This window comes from Lissotriton helveticus, chromosome 2_2 (assembly GCF_964261635.1).
Source record: "Lissotriton helveticus chromosome 2_2, aLisHel1.1, whole genome shotgun sequence".
Lineage (NCBI taxonomy): Eukaryota > Metazoa > Chordata > Amphibia > Caudata > Salamandridae > Lissotriton > Lissotriton helveticus.
The window spans coordinates 183,231,766-183,249,345 of NC_136060.1; the positions used below are offsets into that span (position 1 = coordinate 183,231,766).

The 17,580-nt window shown below is 46.2% G+C and overlaps 1 long non-coding RNA gene across 1 annotated transcript in view; it reads right to left on the bottom strand.

Annotated features, from left to right (window-relative positions):
• Positions 1-2,079: 2,079 nt before the first annotated feature.
• LOC144821779 (uncharacterized) overlaps positions 2,080-17,580 on the bottom strand; it is a 74,114-nt gene continuing 58,613 nt past the window's right edge. The window contains exon 3 of the long non-coding RNA XR_013608428.1: positions 2,080-2,203. This is a non-coding gene — a long non-coding RNA (uncharacterized LOC144821779). The remainder of the gene's footprint in view (positions 2,204-17,580) is intronic.

The window sequence follows — 17,580 nt, forward strand, 5'->3', positions numbered from 1 at the left end:
ATGTCAACTTTCCATTCAAGACCCGGACCGCCTCATCGTAAATTTCGTTACCTCCCCCTAATAAAGGCCCAGAAGGAAAGGAGCAGAGCCAGGTGCAGAAGATAGAAAAGTAGGATAAGAGATGTTTGTGGGTCGTAAATGGGCACGGTTACCAGCTTCGGCCGCCTAATCATGATCAGACCAACGAACACGAGAACCAGTATAGCAGGACTGGCCTCAGGCTGGGGAGACAGCTCTTGCCGAGTCATGCTGCCACAGCGTTGCTGGCCTAAGGTGCACGTGTCACTAGCAAGTTGAATTGCCGGCTAAAGCCTACGTGTCCTTAAATGAAAAAGAGGTCATTGCGTGTCCATTGACTATGTGAGGGCAAGGAATACAAAATGGCTTCCTTGTTCTAAGATGGATGCCACGGGTAGAACAGAAATGTGTTTGTAACAGGAGTGCTCTTGCTCGTAGCATAGCGAAAACACCAGGATATACTAAATGGATCATTTGCGGTTCACTGATACCAAAATTATGCATTTGCGACAATGTTACAAACACGGGTTAAAATCGTCACGGAACCTCAGACCCTCCTTTTGCCCTTACATAGGCAATTACTCAGTCTATGTCAGAATCTAACTCTATGCTCATTAGGTCAGTGACATGTTGTTGCATACTCCTAGCAGTAAGGAAGGCAGGGGAGGAGTTAGACGGAAATACGTAAGTCTCAACGCACTCACTCCTCCCTAGCTGAGCTCTCAGATTTCTCCCATTTCCTTGCAAACAGACCTGACCTCGGTGAGGCACGACCCAGACTGAAGTGGAGCTTTTACGCTTGCTTTCTCCCAAACTAAGGCGATACTCGGTAGAGTTCCAACTCAAATACACCCGTAATTCATCTCTAGGGTAAGATGGAGTATTATTGACGTCTTTAATCATGTCAATTATTCCCTGGACTAAAGCTTTGTTGGCTGAGTTGTATTTAGTGGACCGCGGTGGACGCGGAGGATAGGTCTCAAGGGCATAGGAAAAAATGGTCTGAAAGGCCTGAAATGATCCATTATAGCTAAAAGGCAAGACTAGATAGGGAATGCCTTTATCCATAGTGTGAGGTATCAAGCCACACACCCAGCAGTCTGTAGTATTAACTACCAGTTGGTGTTGATGCAAGAGCTGTACAAATGTATTGTTAATAAATTCAGAGCGTCGAGCTTGTTCGTGTTCAGGAAACGAGTGAAAAGAATGCATAGAAGAAACCGTAGAAGTAGTAGGATCAAGGGGAGGTACTGTAGTTACCGGCATAAAAATCAAATGCACACCAAAGATGATTCCACCCACCAACGTTATCAAAACAATTAAAAATGTAACTGCACATTGCATTAGAAAGCATTTGCTGTGAAGTATTCGGTACAGTCTATTTCTGCGAACATAAATTACATTCTTTCGTTGCAGCTCAGGAAGCTCCATCTTCTACAATCCGCTCGTGACCACTGATGATGTGTACGTAGATAAAAATGCCTCTATCAGCCCTGGGAGTTCCCAGAACTAACAGAAAGATCGACCTTATGTCTGACCCCCGCAGATTCAACTAGGCACACAGCCACGACCCTACGGCTACCCAGACGGCAAGGCAAAATTTAAAACAACAAAATAATAGCAAACTTCCTGGCTGGAGGCAATGTATAGAAAATTCAAATCTGAAAATAGGCAGTTTCCTGCTTTATTTGTCCATATTGCGAGGTCGCAAGTTGTATCTCAGTTTTGCAGGAGCTGTCTGATCTGGAAACAATATATTTTCAGCCGACGCTGCAATGTTCGCGTTTGCAGATGACAAATGTTCTTTTGGTGCAGATGGCAAATGTTCAGGGTTCAAAAGAGCAGTTTCAGGAGGAGAGTCAGAGTTTGATGTATCAGTGATCAGTTCTGCATCACTGAAAGGGATGAACCTGGGTATTTGTTCTGCTTCAGAGGCACTGATTCCTTTCTTTACCCAGTCGTTGTAAGGAAGTGGCAGAGGCACACGTTTGACATGTGTCGTGTGGATCCAATTCTTCCTTCCGGCCACTCGAATAGCAGTTCTCGTCGCCAATAGGACTTGGAAAGGGCCAACGAATCTGGGCTGAAGATTTTTCGTTCTTGCAAAATTTCTAATGACTACTTGATCCCCAGGTTTCAGCTGATGACCTGGACTCTCCGGTGGCTTTGGCAATGCATCGAAAACCTGTTGGTGAATAAGGCTCAATTTAGCAGTCAAGTCGAAAAGATAATCAATTAACATTGGGTATTCCAGCTGCTTAAATTCTTTCGGTCTAGGTACCCCCCAAACATTTGCAGGACGACCAAAAATTATTTCATATGGACTAAGCCCTACTCTAGAATGTACAGTTGCTCTTGTTGATAACAAAGCCAAAGGCAGTGCATCTGGCCAGGGCAAACCCGTGGATGCTTGTATCTTAGCAAGTTTCAGTTTAAGGGTGCCATTGTAACCCTCAACTAAACCCGCGGACTGGGGATGATTCGCACTGTGAAACTTTTGTCTAATCCCTAGGCCGGCACACACACTCTGCATAACTTTCCCTACGAACTCACTTCCGTTATCTGACCATACAATCCGTGGCATTCCGAATCTGGGGAAGTATTCTTTAAGAAGGATCTTGGCAGTGGACAAAGCAGTATTGTCCTTCAGTGGGTATGCTTCGATCCATCTGGAGAACGCACAAACTACCACTAGGACGTACTTTAGATTATTACAACGATCCATGTGAATGAAGTCTAGCTGGATCACTTCAAAGGGGCAGGAAGGAGGAGCGAAGTGACCTGCAGGTGTGGGGATTCCCTTGCCAGGATTATGCATCAAGCATACCATACAATTTCTCACCACTCTCTTTGCACACTTACTAATCCCATCATTCTTCCAAACTGGAGCCAACATCTTACAAATCCCTTTAGAACTGATGTGCGCTGCTCCATGTGCCATCGTTACTACTGCAAGCACATACGCATCAGGCAACATCCAACGCTGTTGTTCCGACAAGTCAATCCAACACCCACTCGAGTCCAATTTACCCGTGCTCTCTTTCCATGCACGCTTTTCCTCCTCAGTCGCATCTTTCTGAATTTCTTTCACGCTTTCCACTGTGTCCTCACACATTCCAGACTCAGAAATCCATCTTGCAGACGTTGCAACATACATTCTACTCATCATATTTCTAGCTGTCTGTTTTGCAGTCTCATCAGCAAAAGCATTCCCACGACCAACATCATCCGTGATTGCTTTATGAGCACTGCATTTCACAATCGCAACTTCAGTCGGCAAGGTTAGAGATTCCAACAAGTCATTAACTAGCTGGCCATGTTGAATCTTAGTCCCATGGGACGTAATGAAACCTCTCTCTTTCCACAAACGGCCAAAACTATGGGCCACGCCGAACGCGTACTGACTATCTGTGAACACATTCACTCTCTTTCCCTTAGCTAAAACGCACGCTCTTGTCAGCGCGATCAATTCTGCAGCCTGGGCAGAATTCTGACTCACTCTCGCAGTCTCCACAATCGTACTCAAAGTCGTTACTGCATAGGCAGCAGTCACATCACCATTCTCCAATTTGAAGCAAGACCCGTCAACATACAACGTGCCATCTGGATCTGATAATGGAGTGTCTTTTAAATCAATTCGTCCTTTTGTTTCTTCCTCAGTTCTGAAACAACAGTCGTGTGGTTCGGAATCACTCGACTCTTGGCTAGTCGGCAACAATGTTGCTGGATTCAATACATTGCATCTTTTGATCTGAATATGACTTGCTAGCAATGTCAGTTCGTAACCTGATAATCTAGCACTGGTAAGGTGCTGCGTCTTGGTTCGGTTCATGAGTGTATCCACAGCATGAGGAACCATAACTACTAGCATGTTGTTCATTACCAAACCAGCAGATTGTCGAATGGAGGCTGCAGCTGCGGCTGTAGCTCTCAAGCAACTAGGCAACGCTCTAGCTACTGGATCTAATGTTGATGAAAAATATGCACAAGGGCGTTGTTTATCACCAAATTTCTGTGTCAAAACACTCAACGCACAACCTTCTCTCTCATGGACATAGAGCGTGAATGGTTTACTGTAATCGGGTGTACCCAATACAGGAGCTGAACACAGTGCATTTCGTAACTCAGAAAAACTCTCCTGACATTCGGCAGACCATGGCACTGGACTCGGAACATTTTTCCCAGTCAAAGCTACCAACGGTTTTGCCAAAAGAGAAAAATTTGGGATCCATTGCCTACAATATGAGGTAATACCTAAAAAGGCACGTACTTCTCTCTGCGTGCTAGGAACATTCATCTGTGTAATTGCTTTTATTCTCTCTGGGGTCAACTTCCTTCCCTCCTTTGACAAGAGATGACCTAGGTAGGTCACTTCTTGGCAACAGTATTGCATTTTTGAAGGTGACACCTTGTGATTCAAATTTGACAAATGATGCAATAAAGAAATTGTAGCTTTTTTGCAAGTTTCCTTGTCATCGGCAGCCACTAGAAGATCATCGACATATTGTATTAAAGCAGAACCAGGAGGAAGTACAAATGAGTCTAACTGGCTTTTTAATGCTTGACTGTAAATGGATGGGCTTTCACAATAACCTTGTGGAGCGCGTTTAAACCTGAAGCTTCGTCCTCCTAGAGAGAAACCGAAGATATCTCTGCTTTCCTCGGCTATCGGAATGCTGAAAAAGGCATTTTTCAAGTCGATAACCGAAAACCATGCTGCTGTAGCAGGAATTAACGTTAACAATGCAGTAATGTCTGGAAGCACAGGAAACTGTGGAATCACAATTTTATTAACCTCTCTAAGATCAATTACAAATCTATATACTGGAGGTTTTGTTGGGTCAGTTCGTTTCAGAATTGGCAGTACAGGACTATTACAGACATTACCTCTAGTTTCTTCTATAACGCCTTTCTTGATCAGATCTTGTACTATCAGTAGGAGCGCACGCTCACCTTCAGTAGAAATTCTGTATTGTGGAATTCGTGGAAATTTTACATTCGCTTTCAAAGTTACTACATATGGTGGAATTTCTAAAAGACCTACATCATTAGGACCAGTCGCCCAAAGAGTATCAGGGAGTGAACGCAGCTCTGGTGGGAGTGCATCCATCGACAAGTACATTGGAGAGATGATTCTTTTACCCAATGTAAGCTGTACTCCTTCTGGAGAACAGTACAATGTCGCATATAGGCGTTTTAATAAGTCTAAACCAAGCAGATTTTCATTACAACCTGTCGTCAAAATCAGGGGTGCTTTCAATTGTCGTGGTCCAACAGAAATAGACAAAGGACCAGAAACAGGGTTGTGAACAGGGGCGCCTGAAAAACCTACTGAAACGTTTGTTGAGCCAGACAAAGGTGCGCCAGGGAGTTTCGCATGTATGATAGAACTTTTTGCTGCACCAGTATCCAACAGAAACGGTTCGACTATACCTGATGTTGCTACTGCGACATAAGGCCCACTCTGATCTACTGGAACTGATACTACTCCCTCTCTTTGTCCATGGCTGTCCTAGTACTCCCTTGGCTGAACTTCCTCACTAGCTTCATAGTAATCTTCAACATGATATTGTTGAGACTTATTCTGTTGGGCAGATTGTCCATTTCGTTGGTCGAAATAATTAGAAGGGCGATCACTTGTCTGTGGAGGCATAGCACCTCTTCCTCGACCTCTAGAATTCTGCATATAACCACCACGACCTCTCTGAGCTGCCGCAGTATTATTTTGTGCCCGTACCGGACACTCAGTCTTATAATGGCCTTCCATTTTGCAATAAGCACACTGATTCCATTGGTACTGTGGCCTCTGAGAATTATACTCCGTTCTTTGATATGACCCTTGCTGTGTATTGGTCTGATTGGTGCGAGGCGGATATGCTTGCTGTAAAAGAACTTTAGTTTTTAACTCTTTCGTCTTTTTATCTGATTTTTCTTTCTCCTCTTTGTCCCTATTTTCATAGTACTGGGCAGTAGCAAGTATTTGCGCAGTCGTAGAGACAGCCCACGCACTTTCAGAATTTTTTAATTTACCACTAAGTTCTGGCAACAGATTGTGCACAAATTTATCAACAAATAATCTCTGGCCTCCTTCTGTGCTCATATCCTGACCACTATGATCCACAAAAGTCTCCTCGAATCTTGTGAAAAAGTCGGAGACGCTTTCGTCTTTCTTCTGTTTGCACGCGGACAATTTGTCCCAGTTAACGCGTAATGCTGGCATTAGGGTTTTCATTAAATCGATTATTCTACCAGGCAAATTAGCAATTAAGGGTTCAGGTTTAGAACCACCTATTTGTTGACCATCCGCTGCAATTATAGCTGCCCAATCACCACCTAGGGCAACTGGATGATTCTCTTTACGAATTTTAGCCCAAATTGGTTGCGGTACTACATTACCAAATAGCAGATCTATGTCAGCTAGATTTAATATACAAGCGTCAACTGTCTGAGCCAACTCTTTGTAGTACCCTGCAGGATTTTTACGCGGATCCGGCAAGGCCTGTTTCACTGCTAATACTTCAGCTCGCTTCCATGGAATATGTATCCATACTCTCTGGAATTGGGCCGGAGCGGCTGCAATACCAAGGTTTACATTAGCTTGCACAGCTTCACGCCAAATTGGTGGAACCTCTCTCATTGGATATTGACGATTTTGTTTCGTACTACGTTTCTCTGACTCCCTCGGAGAACGAAGGGATGGGTCATTCCTATAACTTAAAACCAGTTCCATCGCTTCTTTTATATTTTGTCCAACTATCATACCTGCAGCAAACTCTTTCTGAACATTAATTAATTCTTCTAGATTTGATTCAGGGTCATCCTCTTCCAATTCCTCACGTAGAAGGAAGCACATTTCATCAAACACATATCGTTGTGTCGGTTTGTTCCATTGTATAAATGTATCTAATACATCTTGTACATTATATCTTCCAACTTTCGAAATCCATCTAAGAGCAGTGGAATCTAATATCCCTCTTTCTTCAGTACTGGGAAGCTGACTACGTCTCTGCACAGAGTCAGAGGTAGGAGTCTTAATCAGAGTTTTATAGAAGGGAGATAGAATGTTAGAGACAGAATCAGTGATTCTTCGACGAACAGAAAGTGGAGTCATAATATTAGCAGAAGCAGTAAATAGAGTAGCAGTTGGAACAGATAGATCAGGAACAGTAGGAGTAGCGGGCAAAACAGCTTGTGAACTAGCAGGTGTGAGCGATACAGGTATAGGTAAAGAAGCCGGCAACCCTGAAAGAGGGGGTGCCGAAGGAACATTAATAGTGACCACAGGAGGTACAGGAACTTGATTCAGAGGAGCGGGAACACCAGGTTGTCCAGCAACCGGTAATTGAACATTCGGTATAGGTGGAGCCGTAGCACCCTGTGCATACGGTGGGGGTGATCGTAACAAGTAAGACAACAGGGGATCCTTTTCAGGGTCCTCTACTATCTTAGCTGTACTTGATGGCAAAGCAGGATAGCACTTGTCTATCGCTAAATTACGCTCTCTATTGGCCACCTCCATCGCCTTCTCAGACTCGTTGAGTTGTAGCTGCTTAGCAGACTGTTCTAAAGTCAACTCTTGCTCTTTCTGTTCTTTCTTCAACTTTTTAATTTCTCTCTGTTTAGATTCTTTTCGCCAATAACGGAAAGAATCAAACATTGCCGGCCGGGCTTTCTTCTTGAATAATTTCGTTTCTAAATTATCAAGAACTTGAGGTTCGAAACTACCATGCAGTGGCCAACTAAGGACACCATCTTTCTCTGTATAGTGGATCCATACCTCGTTATAAGCGATAGGGCCCACACCAAATTTGCAATATAGATCATAAAGGGGAGTTCCAATCGGAGGAACCGAACACGAGTCCTCCAACTGGGAATCCCTGTTGCAACTAAAACAAGACAACATACAATTTTTCCGACTTACCATTTTATAACCCGGAACACAAAACAGACGAAACACAAATTAAAAGAAAGGTGCGCACTTGAACCAAGAACTTAGGCCTACCAGAACAGACAAACGTATCGATACCCGAACTGAACTGAATAATTATCGTAACCAGAATAACCAGCGATAATCTTATGAAACCGAACCAAACCAAAAACTAAAAGGATTATCCAAACAGGAGCAACCCTTACGAAGTAACCAACTATCAACCACTTAATACTTAACTGAGGCACTGAAGACGTCACCAAGGAGAAACCAGTCACGTCTCGCCGTACTAAGGACTGCACCTCGGGTCCAAGACAGGGCGACGGTCAAGGCAACGAACCACTGCAGCCGTCTGAACGGGAACCCTCGTGGAAGAGAACGTCGGGCCACTTTTGCGATATGCCGGGATCGATGAAGTGGGGCGCCTCCCTCTGAAATCTTCACACGAAGCTTCTCGAACTCTTCAGACTTTTGGACCGGTACCGAATGACGTCGCCCCACGTTGGGCGCCAATTGGAGTTCTGGACTTTTTGGTTCCGTCCAGAGGTGTCAGGGATAACACCCGAAGACCCCGGAGTTCAACCTGCCTCGGTGCACAAACAAACAGAAACACGGGCTTCTCGATGGTGGCGTCAAAGACCAAAGGTTTATTACTGCAGGGACACAGAAGTCACAGAAACTACACATGGGCAGTATCTAGGAGCCTGTTCAATTTGTACAAAGAGGGTTGCTCCTTATATACTGAATATTGGGCTTCAGGCAAATTTCTTTACATGTTAGCACATTCCAAAACCTTTGTATCTTAAACAATAAATATTTGGCGTTGCACAGGAATCGTCAACAATATCTGATGTCAAAACATTACGAACGAGGGGTTCCCACTATTCCATCATAACCCCATGTCAACTTTCCATTCAAGACCCGGACCGCCTCATCGTAAATTTCGTTACCTCCCCCTAATAAAGGCCCAGAAGGAAAGGAGCAGAGCCAGGTGCAGAAGATAGAAAAGTAGGATAAGAGATGTTTGTGGGTCGTAAATGGGCACGGTTACCAGCTTCGGCCGCCTAATCATGATCAGACCAACGAACACGAGAACCAGTATAGCAGGACTGGCCTCAGGCTGGGGAGACAGCTCTTGCCGAGTCATGCTGCCACAGCGTTGCTGGCCTAAGGTGCACGTGTCACTAGCAAGTTGAATTGCCGGCTAAAGCCTACGTGTCCTTAAATGAAAAAGAGGTCATTGCGTGTCCATTGACTATGTGAGGGCAAGGAATACAAAATGGCTTCCTTGTTCTAAGATGGATGCCACGGGTAGAACAGAAATGTGTTTGTAACAGGAGTGCTCTTGCTCGTAGCATAGCGAAAACACCAGGATATACTAAATGGATCATTTGCGGTTCACTGATACCAAAATTATGCATTTGCGACAATGTTACAAACACGGGTTAAAATCGTCACGGAACCTCAGAGTGCATACCACCGGAGGATTATTATTTATGTAGGTCCTGACGAATGCTGAGCGAACTTGCTAAATTTGACAGCAGAAACATGTTGACCATTTGTAGATGGCTCCAGTGAAGTCTGGTGAGCCTCCACGGGTAATATCCGTGAGTAACATTACCGAATAAAACCTTTTTTCACATCAAGATCCTCACGGGAGGGTGCGCCTTAGCGAGTGCATACCACCGGAGGATTATTATTTATGTAGGTCCTGACGAATGCTGAGCGAACTTGCTAAATTTGACAGCAGAAACATGTTGACCATTTGTAAGTAAGGACACGGGTTTCCTACCATAGAACCCTGGATAGTCCGTTCTGCACTGTTTTTAACCTAATACTGGTTGACCTTTATTAAAAAAAATGTATAGGTTACAACCATGTATTTTTTAAAGTCACTCACAGTTTACTACACTCATTAGTTATAGCACTGTTGCACACACCACCAACCCGCTCCGCTGTAAATACAGGCGTCGCAGCACGCTGGGGAGACACTCGGTCACCCCAGCGGGAACCCAATGATGAAGCAAGTCACCAACTAGTGGTGAGTGAGGGTTCTTTTATAAAGAGAAGAGTTTTCCTTTTCTTTTTTGTGTATACACAAGGGCAAGTATTGCCCTTTCTGGGAGCACTACTAATCCTTTTTTTGCCTTATTTAGGGGTCATAATAAGGGATTATTGGGACGATAGGGATTAGCTTACCATTGGCAGCTGTTCCCTGTTTATTCACAATTAAACAATTATATTTTTTTCACGTTTTTCTCTGAGTCACTCTTTAGTTGTTTAATAAAAATTGATAGGGGTACAGGAGTCACTGCCTTAACCCTGACTCTCTAGGTGATAATTGTGTATGTTGGAGGATCCCCTGGTCTCCCTCCCGCCCTTCATGGCTAACGTTGACCTGTTCGCCCAGGCAGCAGGAGTCACGGTCAAGATCAATAAATCCAAAGTTCTCAATCTATCACTCAGGGCCCTCACGCTCTACGAGTTACAATACTCTTACCCTATTCAATGGGCCTCTGCTCCCTACCTTGGGTTGCAGCTCACGGCGAACAATAGAAACACGGTGACCCTTAATTATACGGCCCTACTTCAGCAAATACAAACGGACCTGTGCCGCTGGAGACATCATAATCTTTCCTGGCTGTGCAGAGTTGCTGTGGTAAAGATGGCTATACAACCGAAGATACTCTTTCCATGTTCTCCCGGTGAAACACTACCCCCATGGGCTCTGGCGAACTCTACAATGGGAGATCAACTGCTTTGTATGAGCGGATAAGACGCCTTGCTTGCATGGAGATCTCTGTTACAGGTCCCCAAAAGAGGGAGGTCTGGCATACCAAATCTGTGAGGGAGGTCTGGGATACCAAATCTGTGAGAGTATTACTGGGCTGTGCAGATTAGGACGTTTGCGGAGTGGCCGCGCTCTTAATCTGAAAAGTACTGGCTTTTCATGGATAGGGCAGTGGTAGGACAATCCCTGTGGAAGATCTTCTTCCTTCCCAAACCGTCACGCCCCAAAAGCCTATACCTGTCTCCTATCATTCACGCCCCTCTTGTGGCATGGGACAAAGTTTCTGGGAGGAGAGGTCTTGCTTCATTCCCATCACCACTAATGCCCATAGCTGAGAATCCTAATTCAACTCCAGGCCTCTGCTTCCGGGTCTTTGCCCAGTGGAGACAAGAGGGTCGCAGATCTATCAGACACTTGTTCGATGAGGCAGAGCCCCTGTCATTTGAGGACCTCCACTAACAATAAGGATCCCTGAATCCGAACTATGAAGGTACCATCAGATCAGACACTGGGTGATGGACCCCACAATACGGCCCCATGCTAAACACCATCTCACCATGGTGGCTGCTATCCAAAACCTCAGATGCTCACTTCTTATCCAAACTATACAGCCCCTTTGCATCTCTTTGTCTGTTATTAAATCCCCGGACCAGGGGAGATGGGCGTCCAAACTTGGCCGCTCCTTAACGCAGCGGGAATGGTAGGATATTTATCATCACGCACGCCATACTGCCCGCAACGTGGCAAGTATGGAGACAGCCACTAAAAATCGCCACTTATTGGTATCTCACTCTTCCTAGACTCCACAGGCCGAACCCCGCTCATAGCCCGACGTGATGGCATGACTGTGGTAGCCTTGGTACTCTGACACATCTGTTGAGGGATTGCCCCAAGATCGCTACCTACTGGGCGCAAGTACTGGACGATATTGAAGCTCACCTAGACACACAACTGCCCCACTTGCCAGCTTACACTGTCATAGGCCTAGCTAATGCTCTCACATTCCCACTTAAGTCCCGTTGGGGGCGACAGATCGTCTTGGCACTGGGAGCTGCTCTACAGAACATCCCCTTACACTGGGGGTCGGGCGTGTCCCCACGCAGGTAGGATGGCTGCACTGCTTTTGGTATATCCTGGATTCCGGGGAAGGTAGGGGAGGGAGACTGGTTAGGGGGAGGGGAGAGTTCTAGGCATTTTGATTAGAGTTATGCTTCAGGATTGTCTCCTGCCTCGGCTTGATTTGTACCTTTTTTGATAAACTAATAAAGAAATGTTTATACAAAACAAGATTGGTAGATGCTCAGTCATGTAGTTGGGTGGATCAATACACATGCAGCATAAATCCATGTGTAACCTGCATGGCAGATCCCTATAGTAATACTTGGGAGGTCATTGAAGTGGGTGCGATTGAAAAGAGAAGAAAATGTGTTGCTTGCTATTTACAATGCTATAAAGCAGCACGAATGTGACTGAAAGCTCTATAAAAACTTTGCATCATTCTTAGGTGTGTTTGAGCAAAAAACAAGTCTTGAGATCACGTGAAGCCACCCAGGTATAACTCTGAACCATCACTGTTTCTTTAAAGTATTGCATGTTTTCATTAGACCCCGCCCATTCATCATTTCTCATCATCATCATCATATCTTCTTTCCAATTTCTCTCAGACATATTATTCCCGTCATCACAGTGCCTCATTCTGCTCCTCTCATTTCATTTTTTTGTCTTATGTGTGCTGATATAAACATATAATGTAACTTTTTTGTACTTGTATGTGAGGCATGAAAGTAAAAAAAAAAAAAAAAAAAAATGAAATAAACTAAATTCCATTCTACTGGTTGTTTAAGAATACATTTGGAGCATCACTGCTTCCTGTTTTATGTATTGCTCTCCCTAATAATTGGATTGTATCTGGAAATGTACTTTATGCTGAGTTATCAATCAACCAACAGCGTGACATTTCTTAGCTGCCATTGGAGGCAGCTGGTGCGTCCTTTTTAGGTTTTACCTGCGACACTGCTGCCAGCTAAATCTTTTGTAAACTGAAAAAAAAGCTTAATACGTGCTAGGAACCCACCCATTATTTACCATTGGTTGGTTTGAAAGTCACTATTGTCAGCGTTTGTCCTTGCCATGAAGCAGTGACCAAGTAATGCTTCTTGTATGCGCCCAGTGTCATCTAATGGCCGCAACCTCTGCAGTTTTTTACCTGTTGCACAGCAGCGCAACATGGCTAAAAGTAAAGAAAAAAAGTGCTATGACGCGTCAACATAGGCTACCTCATTGTGCTTTTTCTTTACTTTACATTATGTTGCACAGCAGCTTGTGCTGCTGCGCCACATATCTCAATGCTTGCTGTTCGTGCAGCTTTGCAAAGTACAACACATCAGGGGTTAGGCTAACACAGTCTAGCGTGGTGGTCCGCATCACAGCACTAAAATGAATTAGTCACGCATTTATAGCACCTTCTGACACCACTGGCGCTGCGAGGCACAGGCAAGACTGACAAGAGGAGTTGCATTAGCAGGGCTAGCTAACCCTGGGCGTAGGACTACGCTACGCTAGCGTAGTTTGCACAACTATGCGCTACACTAATTAAACACGTAGCGTAGCGGGCATTTTTTGCTTGCTCGCGGCCCTCAACGTCAAGTTGGCGACCGCAAGCGAGCAAAATAACATCCCGGCGAGACTTTTTCCTTGTTTGCGATCAGCAATATAAAGTTTCTGATCGCGAGCGTGGAAAATAAACCTCCTGGCGAGATTCTCAATGTGGGGAGGTCAGGTTTCTCATTGCGAGTGGTCGCGTATGCGCTCAACCACTCACGATGAGAAACTAACAGTCAGCATTGAGAAAGCTGCCGCTCGAGTACAAATCTACTTGAGCGGCAGAAAACGACCGCTTGCACTGTGCAAGATGCGCTTTGCAAGGACTGCAAAGTGCGGACAAGCATCCAGCACTGTGCAATCAGTGCGAACAGCATTTTGCACAGTGCACTATGCATAGCTTGTGTAGTGCGAAGTGCATCTTCGCGTAGCTTGCATAGTGCGAAGTGCACTTCGCGTAGCGCTACTACGCAAACTACGCCCAGGATTAGTGCTAGCTCCACACTGCTGGAAAAGGGCACTGGCCACTAAGTCCGGGGTCGGGGACTCTGAAGCTGCCTCACTTTATAATAATGTCTGAACGAGCGGTTTTAGAATGTAAGTGGCAATCCTATTCCAATACGGCTGCGGCGGTTCACTAAACTGTACAGTAGTTTTTGTAGGGATGGTCTTATTTCTATTTCTACCATTGAGGCTTCTTCAATCCTGTATTAAGAAGTTATACGTGTAAATGGAATGTATGTCAATACTTCGCATACCATTACTACACATGATTTTAGTGCGATGTTTTTACTTAGCAAGTTTTAACTGCGCATGCATTTATAACGCAAATGGTTATAAATGTACTATGGTTTATGCTAATTAAAAACATTGCACTAAAATCATGCCTTCACTACACTACTTAAACGCCACCACACTACCCTTAACCCTAACACACTACCCCCTACATGACCTTCACCCTTCTTGGACCCTACATTCTAACACTACACTTCTCGACCCCCCCCGACACTACCCTAAACCCTAAAACACTACCCTACACAAACACCACACCACTACCCTAAAACACTACCACCTGCATGACCCTCACCCTTCCCCCAGTCCGCTCCCTACACTACAACACTACCCTGCACGACACCACCTAAACCCTAAAACACTACCCTACCCTACACTCACATCACAACACTACCCTAAACCCTAAAACACTACACCCTGCACAACCCTCCCACAACCCCTAGTCCTTTCCCTACACCCAAACACTACCCTGCATGACACCCCGACACTATCGTAAACCCTAAAACACTACCCCCAGCACGATCTTGTCCCTACCCACAGTCCGGTCCCTACAATGAAACACTACCCTGCAATGCAGGGTAGTGTTTCATTGTAGGCCCCGACAACTCCCTAATCCCTAAAACACTACTCTACACAAACACCACATCACTACTCCCCAACACTACCCTAAACTCAAATACACTACTCAAACACAACCCTGCACGACCCAAAAAAACTACACTTACCTCTCTCTCCTCCGTGGTTCCTCTCTGCTCTGGCTTCCAGCGACATCAGAACTGCACGTCGTTGTTTAGAAACGGAAGCGCCTTCCAAACAACGATGTGGATAGCGCATACCAGCACAACGCATGCGTTGTAACAACACTTGCGATGTAACAACTTTCGTACTAGTTGTATGCGTTCTAGCGAAGAAATGGAATGCGCACTAGCAGCTGCGGACTAAAGGTCGTTTACCGTGTGAATGTCTTTCCTTACTTTGGACTGGTACATTTTCATTCATCCCTAAGAAATGTGGATTCTGTCTGTCACTACTTACAGAGGCTTGCGTGAATAGCTACGGGCAACAACGGCTCACTCCCACAAGCCACTCCGGCAACAAAATGGATAGGGAAAGTCACGGAGACGTCACCTAAAGGGAAGGTGTAACAAGCACAACAACTGTAGTGGTGCTTAACTTCCTGCTCAATTTTAAGGCCCAGAAGACAGGCAGGGTAATTATTGGCAGAACTGCGAGTTTGGTGGGGCACTGACAACAAATGAACTTTCCCTGAGCAGGAGACCGGCGGAAGGCTTATCAATGTGAGCAGCTCATGCCACATCACTGTGCCTTCCATGCACTGCCCAGGGGCCCACACACCCCAGGAAAGCAGAGTACTTCAAAACAAGCAAGTGAGTAGACAGCCTTACATTTCAGGCGGTCTACACGGCAGGCAGTGGCTGGTAACAGCAAGAAAGATTAACGTATAATCCTTCTGATCAAGTCATCGGTACCTCAACTAAACATGGTGTCTGCTTCGGTCTAATCACTGGTGCTATGAGGAAATTACATTACTAACACTTAACGCAAAAGGCCCTGCGGCTATCTTCTAGTGTTTTTTTAGGTCTCGCCTGTCGATGCGCATGCGCATCGAGCAGAGCGAGACTATAGGGCTTTAAACAAAGTTTACCTAACTGCGGCGATTTGGTGCTGTGCCCGTGGCTTTTAGGTCAATGCGCTTGCGCATTGACCTAAAATGCGCGTGCACATCACCAAATCGCCGTCTGTTCCCTCAGCCGCATTCCTCCCACACCTTTTGAAGTGAAGCTTAGCTTCACTTCAAAGGCCCCGGCTGCTTCACACCCAGATGCCGCTCTACCCGCTCCGCCCCCTCCCCTGCCCGCCATGTCGCATTTCTCCTCCCCCCCTTCTCTGCCTTCAATCCGTCTTGTTTTATAAGTGATGTAGGCGTAGGCGAATACATCACCAACAAGCACGTGTGTAAATTCCATTGTTTATAACAGCCTGTCTCTTTTTTCTTTTTTTTAAATTAGGTTTTATGCGGTTTTGTAGGTTTTGTTGCAGTAACTACTATATGCGCACTATTCACGTTCACTAGCCACGTCCACCACGGGTCCCACGCTGCACTCCTTCACAGAGCGTCACCCTCCCTGCATCTGTTGATGTCAAAAATAAACAGCAAGTAGACAAACATTCCACCCGCGTGCAATGACAGACTTGCACGATGGATTAAATGCATATGTAAATGCTTCTAAATATTTGTACTTTTTTTTTAGTTTTTTTACTAAATGCTGCCCAGACACGAAGGCCGCTGGACTTCCTTGAAATAAACATCCTCTGTCTCCAGGGCTGTCTCTCAGGAAAGGGTCGCTTTAGACACCATAAATTGTGCTTGCTGCCCCCTCCCCGTACACTTAGCAGGCCCCCACATGGCGGCCTGCAACAATGGCAGGGGGGCGCCTCTCAACACATCATTAAGGCTGTTTTACCAAATGCAAATACAGCTGAGGCGCCTCAAAGACCGTCTCATCTCTCACCCTCACCCTCACTCACCCTCAACCCCTCACCCTCAACCCCTCACCCTCAACCCCTCACCCTCACTCACCCTTACCCTCACTCACCCTCACTCACCCTCACCCTCACTCACCCTCACCCCCTCACCCTCACTCACCCTCAACCCCTCACCCACCCTCAACCCCTCACCCTCACTCACCCCTCACCCTCACTCACCCTCAACCCCTCACCCTCAACCCCTGACTCACCCTCACTCTCACTCACCCTCAACCCCTCACCCTCAACCCCTCACCCTCACTCACTCACCCTCAACCCCTCACCCTCACTCACCCTCACCCACCCTCAACCCTCACCCTCACTCACCCTCAACCCCTCACTCACCCTCAACCCCTCACCCTCACTCACCCTCACCCTCACCCACCCTCACTCACCCTCACTCACTCACCATCACTCACCCTCCCTCACTCACCCTCACTCACCCTCCCTCACCCTCACTCACCCTCACTCACCCTCACTCACCCACCCTCAACCCCTCACCCTCACTCACCCTCAACCCCTCACCCTCACTCACCCTCAACCCCTCACTCTCACTCACTCTCACTCACCCTCAACCCCTCACCCTCACTCACCCTCAACCCCTCACCCTCACTCACCCTCAACCCCTCACCCTCAACCCCTCACTCACCCTCACTCTCACTCACCCTCAACCCCTCACCCTCACTCACCCTCACCCTCACTCACCCTCAACCCCTCACCCTCACTCACCCTCAACCCCTCACCCTCACTCACCCTCAACCCCTCACCCTCACTCACCCTCAACCCCTCACCCTCACTCACCCTCAACCCATCACCCTCACTCACCCTCACTCACCCTCACCCTCACTCACCCTCACTTACCCTCACCCACTCACCCTCACTCACCCTCAACCCCTCACCCTCA